We start from the raw sequence: 11,224 nt of genomic DNA, 5'->3' as shown, positions 1-11,224 counted from the left end.
CGCCCCGAAACCTCCGCAACCCTCTTCCCACTCTCGGCGGCTACCGTCGTCGTCGGTCGCCGTCGTCGACGTCGGCGTCGCCAACACCACCGCCAACGCCACCGCCAAGGCGACACTCGGCGCTGTCGTTCAGCGCCGCCCAACGTAATCCTTCTCTCGCTCCCTCTCGTGGCTTCCTCCCTCGCTCTGTCTCTCTCGCTCTCCCTCTTTTCACCATCCCGCTCCTTACGCCCACTCCCTCTGATCCCCCTGCCCTCGAACCGCCGTTCTTACATCCCCCAGTGTTCCTCCGACGCTACTCCCCTCTCCACCCTCGTATCTTGATCTTACTCTCCATCTCTCTTTCTCTCTCTCGCTCTCCTTATCTTTCTCTCGCAATTTTCTTTCCTCTTCCTTTCTCTTGTTGTTTACCATTTTTATTTTTTTTCCCCATCACTTTCCCCGAACACGCTTGCTCTTATACACTACGCTCTCGTATCTTCATCTTCATCGTTATCTACTGTACAGCGACGCGTCTTCGTATCAATCTGACTGTAATTAGCACAGCTTTTAATTACGTCTGTAGCCCTAACGATCCGTGTATAATGAAGTCGTATCTGACAACGAGATGCAGATACGCGCTTACGAAGGTGGTCTAATTTTTTATATACATATATATTACATTGAAACTGATAAATATGATCGATCGTGGGAATTTCTTTAATTAGACGAAAATTTGACTTTGCATTATTCACGAGTTTTGCAAAATTCAAAATACACACTTCGAGCTTACTGGTATATATGCCCATCGCTGAATTATTTGCTTAGAGACGATTTTCGATTCGAGCAATCAATTTGTAATTGCCATAAGTCAGTTCTTGAACTGTCGATACGATTTCAGTGGAAACACCGAAGCCATTTATCCATTAATCAATTAGAACGGCAAATATTCCAACGTCGCTCGCTCGGAGATATCCATTTGGTAAATAGAACGCTGTGTATTCAAATTTTCAGGAGACCGTTAAGTGCAGTTCACTGTATCGATATTTGCTGAATTTATGAAATTTCCATCCAATTCAAATGAACGTCAATCACGAACGAATCGAGGACCTTGATGATCGTACATTTTTCTTCGTCCCTTAAAAAAAAAAAAAAAAAAAAAAAAGCGATACGACGAAGCTCAGGGTAATGTTAGCGATAATGACGGAATTTTATTTATTTGCGACAAAAAAAAAATGTGCAAATGCATAAGTACACTTGTTTGCATAAATAACAGTAAAGATTTGTACTAGGCAATGTACGAATGGATTTCATTTAATTAGACTAACTCAATTGCGTGACCGTTATCTCGTCTTTGCAGATCGACCTGTGCAATTGTACTTTTTATTAAATTAACAAATAAATACATACGTTTGTTGTTTAGAGAACTAAAGAAATTCTATGGTCTCGGGTAGAAGTGGAATTAATTTTGTATTCGAGGATCAATAGATGAATAATGGGACAGATCAATAAATATTTGTACGATTCCTACGTTATCGGCAGGATGACTGGAAGGAGACAAAGATTCAGATTTCAAATACTCGACGAAGGGAAGAATTTGAAATTTTCTATAACAGCGATATACGCGAGTAATACAGAATTCCAAAACATCTATATTCACGGAGCGATAAGACACATGTAAAACGAGAAGACAATAAAAGTTCACGTTGAGAATACAAAAAAAAAGTGAAAATTATGATAAGAAATATGGAAACAAAATTATCGCGATAAACATACCAAAGAATGACACGATACTGATGTTTGGCATTGTTGAAATTTTCATTTTTCAAAATTTTTTTCAAACCTGCAATCTACACTGATAACAGGTTACAGTGAAGATTCGTCTATCTTTATCAGGTGGTCGAGTAGACGATTAGGTGATAGAAAAAAAATTTGACTATACCGTTAAAAAAACTTTTCCTTCATAATTTGACTCACGTATTTATTCAGCATTCGGCCGAGTCAAATAATTAAACCACAATTCCGCTGCCGCGAGCAATCAATATTTTTCATAGAAATTTAAAAACCGAAATAACGTTTACGAATCGAGGTTTTAAAAAAGCTCAGAAATTTCCTGTAAATCGCAAATAAACTCGGAGAGTGTACCCAATCGATGAAATCGAGAAAGACGAAACTATCTTGGTCATAGACGAGTGCTGGTGCACCGGAGTCATCAAATTTTCAAACATAACCTGCTAAAAGTCCATCCTAATTATTGGATAATTCCAGATTGACCGCCTGACCTGAAGTACCAAATGTATCCAGAAATATCCGGATGAAATAATAAAATCAGACATCCGAAAGATGCATCGAGAATAAATATCGGAAAATTGTCTAAATCCGACGACGTAACCCGGTCGCTGGAAAAAGTAAAATTCGTAGAAAAACATGTTTAAATAAAAACAATCCCAGTTTGATTAAATCGCCTTTACTAGGTAATATAAAAAAAAAAAAAAAAAAAAAAAAAAAAAAAAACAAAACTGGGCAATCTAGTTAAATTGATCGAAAACGATCTAGGGATATTCTAATAACTCCGGGTAAGTATCTGGTCCCTATAAAACAAGAGACGGCCCCTGAACGTAGGAAGGGGCGAAAGAGCAAAAGAAAATACCAGGTGGTGGCCAAACCTCGTATTCCGTAGGAAAGGACAGAAATGCTAGTGTTAAAAAGTACGAAGCTACCCCGAACGAAGGGTAGCCTTGAACCCTGAAGGGCTGCTGTACCACTGTCGAGAAGCTGCGGCGTCTGCCGACGCACCGGATATCCGCTCAATCTGGCCTTCCGACTTAAGGAGCGTCCCCGACCGCTTCTGTGCTCTGTTTCGACTGTGACTTCACCGGATTCGTCGAATCAGCCTGTGACACATGAAGAAAGATCGAGGCCTGATTAAATCACGTGTCTCATATATGTAATCTATGAAAAAAAGAAAAAAGAAAAAAAGAATTCTTTTGCAACAAAATTTTTCCATACAAACGAAACACGTGATTGAATCTTTATAAATTATTTCAACGACTTTCATATTCGTATTATTTTCCCGTTCCTTAACTTCCTCCTCGATTAATCGTTGCACCTCGTTACGTATGCAGAAAATTGCATATAATTACGAGGTGAAGAATTTAATGTGCTAGCGAAGGAGGTCAGGTACGAGAATAGATGTAAGAAAACAATGTAAGTAAGTTATTGTTATAAATCAAAATTTCTCTCGTAAAGCAAATACGTCATCAATTTCTACGTATTCGAATTTCATTCAATTCTGTCGAATCCTCGCAGACGGCTCGAATCCATTCGATAGTATAAATCTATAAAGATAAATTTTTTTTTTGAAAAAAAAAAAAGAAAAAAAAAATTGGTACTTGGTATTCGAGCTACTTAAGGTATTTGAAAGCCACGTAATTAAACTTTAGCATTGAAGTGGATGTTTCGATTAAACAAAAAGTAGGCATTTCGCTGAACCAAGAGAGAGTAATTTTTTTTTCCGAAAATTTCACAGTGCCCATTCAAGCAATTTTTCTTAATGCTTACTAGATAAAGCACAGAAGTAACTGTTAAGATCTTTCAAGCTGAAACGATCTGTAGCGCGTATCCCCGTATAGGCAACTCTAAAAGGCATCCCAAAAAGCGAGACACGAGAGTCACAACTGCGCCACGTACCGCCGAGGAATACGCGTTTTGCGCAGTTGGCACGAATTCAAGAAAAAGGGACTGTATAGTGCCGGAGGTGACGTCACTTTTATAGAAGCAACACGCCACCTCGAGCTACGCTCGTGTTCCCATTGGCCAAGGCAAACTCAGCGGCGAATTCGCAAAAAGGCAAACGAGGGGGTTTAATAAATGTCGGGAATAAGATTAAACGAAACAAAAGAATATTTCCAAATCCAGCGTATTTCCATAGCGCGATAGAAACGCCAAGAGCGTCCATTGTGAAAGCCAACGAAAGTAAGTTTGACGCACGAGTTTTTCTCGAAAATCAAAATAATAAACGTTAAACGACCCAAGTCAAGTTAACGTTCTCTTACCGAGAAGATCGTGGCTATCTGAAAGATTAAAAAAAAAAAAAAAAAAAAAAAAAAAAAAAAAAAAAAAAAAAAAAAAAAAAAAAAAACACAAAAAAGGAAATACTCTCCGGAAAAAGTCACTCTAGCAAACAAATCCTGCGTGGAACGACTAAAAACGTAAAAAAGCCGAAAAATCGCGATAAAGCCCGAACGAAAGAAATTGCGAAACCATGAAATATGAAACTCGAAAAATTCAAATTTAAAGAAAACCCCCAAAAATTATCTACTCTCAAAAGTAGTAAATCCCGCGTCAAACAAAGTCTACTGGAAGCCCAGCAAATCGGCTGGACTTTGCGAATGCGCAACAAGTCCAAACCAATTTCGTGAGATCCCTCCTGAAGCCTCGTCCTCAAAGGCCTTGAAGAGTGGCGACATGTTGTGTCCTGTTGACTTGTCCTTTCGAATCAAAAGTCATTTTACAGCCCCAGATCGGATGCCCGATAAGTCCCACGCGTGCAAACACAATTATAACTGTACAGAAAATGTCAACTTTCCATCGAAGAACGCGGCGCATAGCCCCAAGCCAAAGTTGCTACAGGGACCCCCGATCTACAGGAAGTTTCAGTCCAGCGGTAAACGCGTAATTAGGAATTGTGCGGTGAACGATAATCCTTGAAATCAAGAACGAACCCAACTAATGTTTCCCCCGCGAAGATAGTATCTAAGAGGACGCCACGATGCTTTGCATATCAGTCCCATTTGGCAATTCCTCGAGCGGCCGACAGACAGAGGGGAGGAGGGACGCAAGGGGAGAGAAATAAGTATGGCGTCTGATGACCCAACCAAACCTCGATTGCCAAACGAACAAACGAAACCGCGGGAGCGTCCAAGACTCGGTTTAGAGTTTTCAGCCGCTTTTCCATCCATTCGACGAGTCCGAAGAACCAGGTGGTGGACAAGGGGATACGCGAATGCCGTCAAGTTAGTCGTAAACGATTAATAAATAACGAAGAGATAAAAGGGCGTCGATAAGCACACACAGACCCTTCGCAAGAAGAGACTCGAGCGAATCCATTGTCCTTAAATCGTACGCGGACTCCCGTGACGTTGTCGTCGAATGCAACGTATATCGAGCCGTGCTGATATCGATTGACGTGAGAACGGAATTACTGTCTAGAACGTGAGACCAATTTCAGACGATACAAGAAGACAGCCGATACAACTGAAGATGGCGTTTTGGACGTCGCAGCATAGAATTCGTTTACGAGCGCAATACCATTTGTAGGTTATGAAATAACTGAAGCTATACGAAGTGACATTGTCAATGATACGAGACACTTGGATCGGTCGACACTGCTCTTAAACACTGGCTGGGAGGCTAGGTATCTCCCCCCTACAGGACCCCCTCGGCCACCCGTCATAACAATACCCATTTTCCTAGAAACGTCAAACCAGAAAAATTCGTTGGATAATCCCTCAGAGCACCAAGCACTGAATTATATCCTCTATGAGACTTACATGGGACGTAGTCGCGTATCCATGGTACGATTAATAATAATAATGAAATCCGTGTTCTCACTAAGAAGCGTAAGACGTTCTGAAACGCGAATCGAGAGCTTGCGAGTCGGCCGAGAAGCAAAGAAAAAATTTAATAAAGAAAAAAAAGGTATATCACTCCTCCTCGATACAGTAGTAAAATCGAATGGACGTTCAGGGCCGTACGGTAAGGGCGACCCGATCTCGACCGACGTTGCGTACGTATAACGGACAAGGGACTACTTAGCGACAGGACAAAAGACTCGAAGGACGACGTTACAGGCGTTAAACCAAAAGTCGTCGCCGGTTATACGAGACTCATTAAAAATCGAAAGGCGGCGCCGAGGTGCATGGACTGCGCGCGCCAAACCAACTAAGCGGGCCTTTGATTGTAAAACGTTTTCGGAGCGAGGCACACGTTGCGCGGGGTTACAATTTTAGCATGTAAGTATTAACAAACCGAGGAAAAGATACCAAAAATAATTTCGGTGTGAAGAAATAAATCGGGGTGCGTAGTGGCAGTAGCAGTAGCAGCAGCAGGCAGGCAGGCAGCATCAGCACCGGCATCGTCGCTCCGTGTGTAGGGTATTATAAGAAGAGGAGGACCGACCTATGGGTAAGTCAAGAAGTCGAAGGGAGAGCGAGATATACGCTCGGCGAACAGAGTGAAACGAACGGACGGACGCTCTTAGGCTATGCTAAAGGCTGCGAGCTGCTGGTAGGACTTACCTCTGCTGTTTTTAGAACTTCACTCCCAGAACTGCACGGGCCGAGCCAAGCCAAAACCAAAATACCACCGATATAGCCGGAGAGCCTATACCTCCTTGGGAGAATCTAAGCTATACCCAGGCTCTGCTACCTAGTACCCTACCCACGTGACTAACCTAACTGACACATCACCCCCCGAGAGACGCCCGATGACGATGATGGCCGCTCTCGACTAACGGCACGACGTCGCGACGCCATCCAGCATCCAGACTATAACGTGACTTTGGATTTACGAACGAGAATTTCGCTTTTCTTCTTCTTTCTTGGTTACTTATTTGCCTTCTCTCTCTCTCTCTCTTGCTCTCGCTCTCGCTCTCTTTATACGACCGACGCAAGACCAACCTGGAATCTCGTCTGGCTTTATAACCTATTCGCCACTGAATTTCACAATTTCCTTATTCCCTCGCTACATTACACTCTTATATGCCCTATTCTACTTTCTAACACTTTCTTCCTCTCCACTTGCAGAGCTTGATGGCTCGGAGTATCATTTGTTCTCTAAACTGATTTTTCTTATGAAGATGATCAGGTCGACGGTCAAATTGCATAAGTATATGAATTTCCCAATGACACGTGACACGGCACGACAACTATGTATAAACTGACGATTGACATGTATATAATTTAGAACTTTTTTTTTTGTCAATTTAACAATTGATTTCGTCAATAATAAAGTTTCCTCCGATTCAAAAATAGAACGAAAACTGCATTAATTATCGGATAACCTGATTTCAAGTTAGTTGAATAATGGTTACCGGGAATGTAAATTTATTTCATAGAATTCCTAGCTCCCGTACCCGTCAGATTTGACAGTGTATATGAGAGTTCATTAAACCGACAGCATCCGTCCGTCGCATTTTAATAATGAACATCGAGGCAAGAGGAAAATGAAATTTGATGCACTGAAGCTTGAGTAATTCAGTAGCGAATTAGTCAAAATTGTGTCTTAAGCGCAAGAGGAAGTACCACGTAAACTCTTGACAAGTCATACCGTACAATGGAATCCTAGACTGCGCACCTTACAAGAGATCTATCGAATTACAAGATCCGCCCCATCGTGTGAAATTTACTATTAGTATCCGACCTAAATTGAATCTGGTTAAACAGAAGGACGTCTTCTGAATTCCTTATGAGTCGACAGTGTCGAAGTGGATACCTACTCGACTAATCGAATCCCAGTGCACCCCGAAAACGTCTTTCAAGCCAAAAGCTACGAGTCATAAGATTGCGAAATTCCTGCCATTTATCCAAATAATAAATCACGAGTCTCTTTGGCTCCCCGGCAGCAATAAAAAGTGCCTGTCAGATAGGCTACCAAAAAAACAAAAAAAAAAAACAAAAAAACAGAAGAGCCATTAAATATTTTCTCAATTTCAAATATGAAACGTATCGCCATTCTAGGAGTACGTGATATTGAAAATTTCAACCTTAAACATCAAAGCCTCGCCGATACGAGGATCCGTCTTATAACTATTTATCTCAAATATAATAAAGCAATTGCTGATATTCATTCATTAAAGAAATAATATACAAGGACGAGCCCGACGACTTCGTTTCCATGAACCGATAGAGAGGTTAGAAGTAAATTGTTATTTAAAAAAAAAGTCTTTAAAAAATATCTCAACCCAGATTACAAAGGTATGAGGGACCCGCAGCAAGCAGGATCGGCAGTGCGTAAGTAAATAAAAAAATAAAAGTATACGCAGCATCCAGTAAGTGCGGTGCGAGTGGCGCGAGGGGTCGTGCCGTTTTTTTAAAACGCGAAGCGCCGTAAAGAAAAAGACCCAAGTAAAACGACATTGCTCCGGATCGGCACGTGCCACTCGATAAATCTGTCGGCAGCTGACGGGCACAGCCGGCTGCGTGCCGCGTTTCTGCTATACGGTCCAGGAGGGCTGACATCCCCAAGAGCGTATATCCCACGTGTCGCGTGACTGGCCGCAACCCCCGTTCGACGACGAGCTTCGTATTTCGTTGAGAAAACGTCCGATTGGTCCATCGGGACGAAACGGCTACGCGACTTGATCTCCACGTGAGTAATCTGGACCAGAGAGACTCTCGCTACCCTCGTTCAGCCTGGGCTCGCGTATAGATAGCAGACCCAGAAGAATCTCTCGATGCAGCAGGAACATTCCGAACGGTGTGATACCCGCCTAATTCTGGCATCTTCGGCAGCCCCAGCATCCTCCTCGGCTCGCTAGCCGCTTTCTCCCAGCTCCGGTGAATACATCGATCTCAGCATTAACTCAAGGACCACCAGGTACCAGATCAGCCAGGACAACGCCGTCTGGGGGGTACGAAGCATATCGCGAACTGCCAAAAAAAATCATCAAGTCCAGTTCGCTTACTCAGAAAAACACATTGAAGATCGTAGCAGCAGCAGCAGCAGCAGCCATATTCTTTGTCCTATGACACGGCGAAGTCAAAGCTTCGATGCTAATTTTAACCAGCAGCAGGCCCGAGTCGGAGTACCCGAAGGCTGAGGCTGAGCAGGAGCAGCCGCCAGAAACCAGAGCACGTGCTTCAAGTAAATGACGTGTGCCTTGAACTCTCGTCCTGCCTCACCTGCCCCCTCGCCATCGCCACCAGCATCACCCAGCGGACGGTCATACTACACTGCTTATCAATCATCCTCGGGAGGCAAGCTGCGCCCGGTGCTTGCAGGTAGAGCCCAGGCTCCCACTGCTGGCAGCAGCCATCGATTAATCGCCGCTACTTCCTCCGGCTGGGACCTTCGATTACTGATCTTGCTCGAGGTTCAACGTGTCAAAAGTTCATCCCGAGGATTTACGAGTTAAGTCCAGTTAAGTCCCTCTCGAAGACTGGCAGCTCTGGGTATCTTGAGGTCGACCCTGGCTCGACTTGGTTTTTTTCTTTAATTTTTCTTTTTTTTTTAATCAACAACAAAATGGCACGAGGCAACAATTTACCGAAGCTTCGAGACAGCGTACCCTTTCGACTTTTCGTCTGAGGGGGAGCTTCGCTTCCGGTTCGTCTCTCTCTCTCTCTCTCTCGGATCGAGCGTGTCCAGACTTCCTCAAGAGGAAGAGGCGCTTCCACATTGTGTAGTATCAGGATCGCGTCGCACGTGGGGCGTGCTCAGCCGTTATCCCGTGGAGCAATCTCTGTAGGAGGCTGGAAAACACATGTCCCGCACTCGCGCCGCCTGGCCACGTGTGGGGTGGTTCGGCGCTGTTGCTGCCGTTCTGCCGTTGCTTCCTTGCTTTTACATTGAGAGCGCGTCCGAGAGTCCCCGTAATTCAAAGCCACGTGACTACGTGTATTTCCATGAGACGTATTTTGCTTGAGACTCCTCAGTTATCTCAATAATAATTTCACGTTAATCCAAAGGCCTCGTTCGCAAGTGCCGACACGACCGTCACCACGGACGCAGCCTGGTCGAACCCTAAGCAAGGCAAACTCCATTGTACAGCCCAAAAACAATATTTAACCTCGTGTGGCACCGGGATAAATCGATGAGACGGGATAATTAAGGACTTCTCCAGAATCACGTGAAATCAATCGATTAGAAAGAAAAAAAAGTATCAGGTACCAGTATCAAGAACAACTAGAGAACTCATAACAAGCAAATAATGATACAGCCATCCGGTAAGTTTCGCAGGTCGAGTGTCGGGGTCCTTAATTCTATCTTTCCGCGCGCGTGGATACAGACCGGAGGCTGTAATCTGAAACTGAGAAGCGCATCGGGCGATGAGTGAGATAACGAAGGCTGATCGAAGGAGCTGTACCAACTAAGAAGAAAAAAAAAAAAAAAATATTTCCCACGTCTTCTCAAACTTATTCCTGAGTCTCTTAATTGATCGTCACCACGTAGCAGCCTAGATCGATCTCCGTGATCGGTTCCACGAGAATTTTCGCAATTATCCCCGACCCTCCTGTACAACTTTCTTACATACATGGCTCGATGATTGCTGTATCTTTCTAATTCACTCTCTCTTTTCTTTTATCCAATCTATATATATATATATATATATATATATATATATATATATATTTTAAATTCTCTAGCACGATAACCGATCATCCTACTGGACAGGAAATTGTATCGACGGCCGACATAGGTAATGCGTGCTCAGGCGGTGCGTTCGCTTGAAACGCGACACCGCGGCTGTGCCAGGAGATCCGGAGGGCTGACTCTGGGTAACCCAGTACAACTGGCGGACCCGTGGACTCTTAGAGAGAGAGAGAGAGAGAGAGAGAGAGGAGCCAAACATCAACCAACCGAGTGGCCCAGCAGGCTGTGTACGTGGTCTCTATGTGAATCGGTGCTAGCCGTAGGTGTACATATACAGGACACGAGTAGGACAGAGAGAGAAAATGGTAGACAAGAAGAATAAAAGGAGGAAGAAGAAAAGGAAGAAAGTCAAAGTAGTAAGAAAATAAGAAGAGAGAGAGAGAGAAGAGGAAGGAGCCAGAAGAAGAAGAAGAAAGGAGAGAGAAGAGAAGAAAAGAGAAGGAGGGATAGGAACGAGGTGGCAGCTGTTGGGCGCGTGCGGCGTCGAACCTTTTAAGGCGCGATCATCGGACGCCCGGCGTCGCAGCGTCCCCACCGACCACACTCGAACCTCTCCCCCCCACCGCCGACGTCGGACGTAGTCATCGCAACTACCACCACCACCACCACCACCACCACCACCCACCACCCACCACCACCAGAACCAGCAGTACCAGTAGCGCTTCTACCATTACCGTACCGACGCTGCTACCAGCAACAGACATTATACCTTCGACTCTCATCCCCGACTTAGCAACCTCCTTCCTCTCTTGGAGTCCTTATCCTCCTAATCCTAGTCCTTAAAAACTCCAGGATACCAACCGTCGGATCTTATCTTGCTTTCAAAATCCTCTCGATGATGCAACCGATCGTCGTTAGGACCCCCACCCCC

The 11,224-nt window shown here is 44.0% G+C and overlaps 1 protein-coding gene and 1 long non-coding RNA gene across 6 annotated transcripts in view; one reads left to right on the top strand and one right to left on the bottom strand.

Moving 5' to 3' along the window:
• The window catches only part of LOC107273680 (myocyte-specific enhancer factor 2), a 29,655-nt gene that overhangs the window by 11,688 nt on the left and 6,743 nt on the right, over positions 1–11,224 (bottom strand). Inside the window, exon 1 of one of the 5 annotated variants that reach the window (XM_015752115.2) lies at positions 6,279–6,417. The exons of 3 other annotated variants lie outside the window; for them this stretch is intronic. The gene's annotated coding sequence lies outside the window, so the exon portion shown is untranslated. Of the gene's footprint in view, positions 1–5,531; positions 5,667–6,278; positions 6,418–11,224 lie in introns of those variants that run through there. One more of the 5 variants, XM_015752114.2, reaches the window with a different exon arrangement.
• Positions 5,862–6,429, top strand: LOC112495252. Its single transcript, XR_003061619.1, has 3 exons — positions 5,862–5,993; positions 6,066–6,165; positions 6,294–6,429. It is a non-coding gene; the product is annotated as an uncharacterized LOC112495252 (long non-coding RNA).

This window comes from Cephus cinctus, unplaced genomic scaffold (assembly GCF_000341935.2).
Source record: "Cephus cinctus unplaced genomic scaffold, Ccin1 Ccin1_scaffold1780, whole genome shotgun sequence".
NCBI lineage: Eukaryota > Metazoa > Arthropoda > Insecta > Hymenoptera > Cephidae > Cephus > Cephus cinctus.
This window is presented reverse-complemented; position numbering and strand designations above follow the sequence as displayed.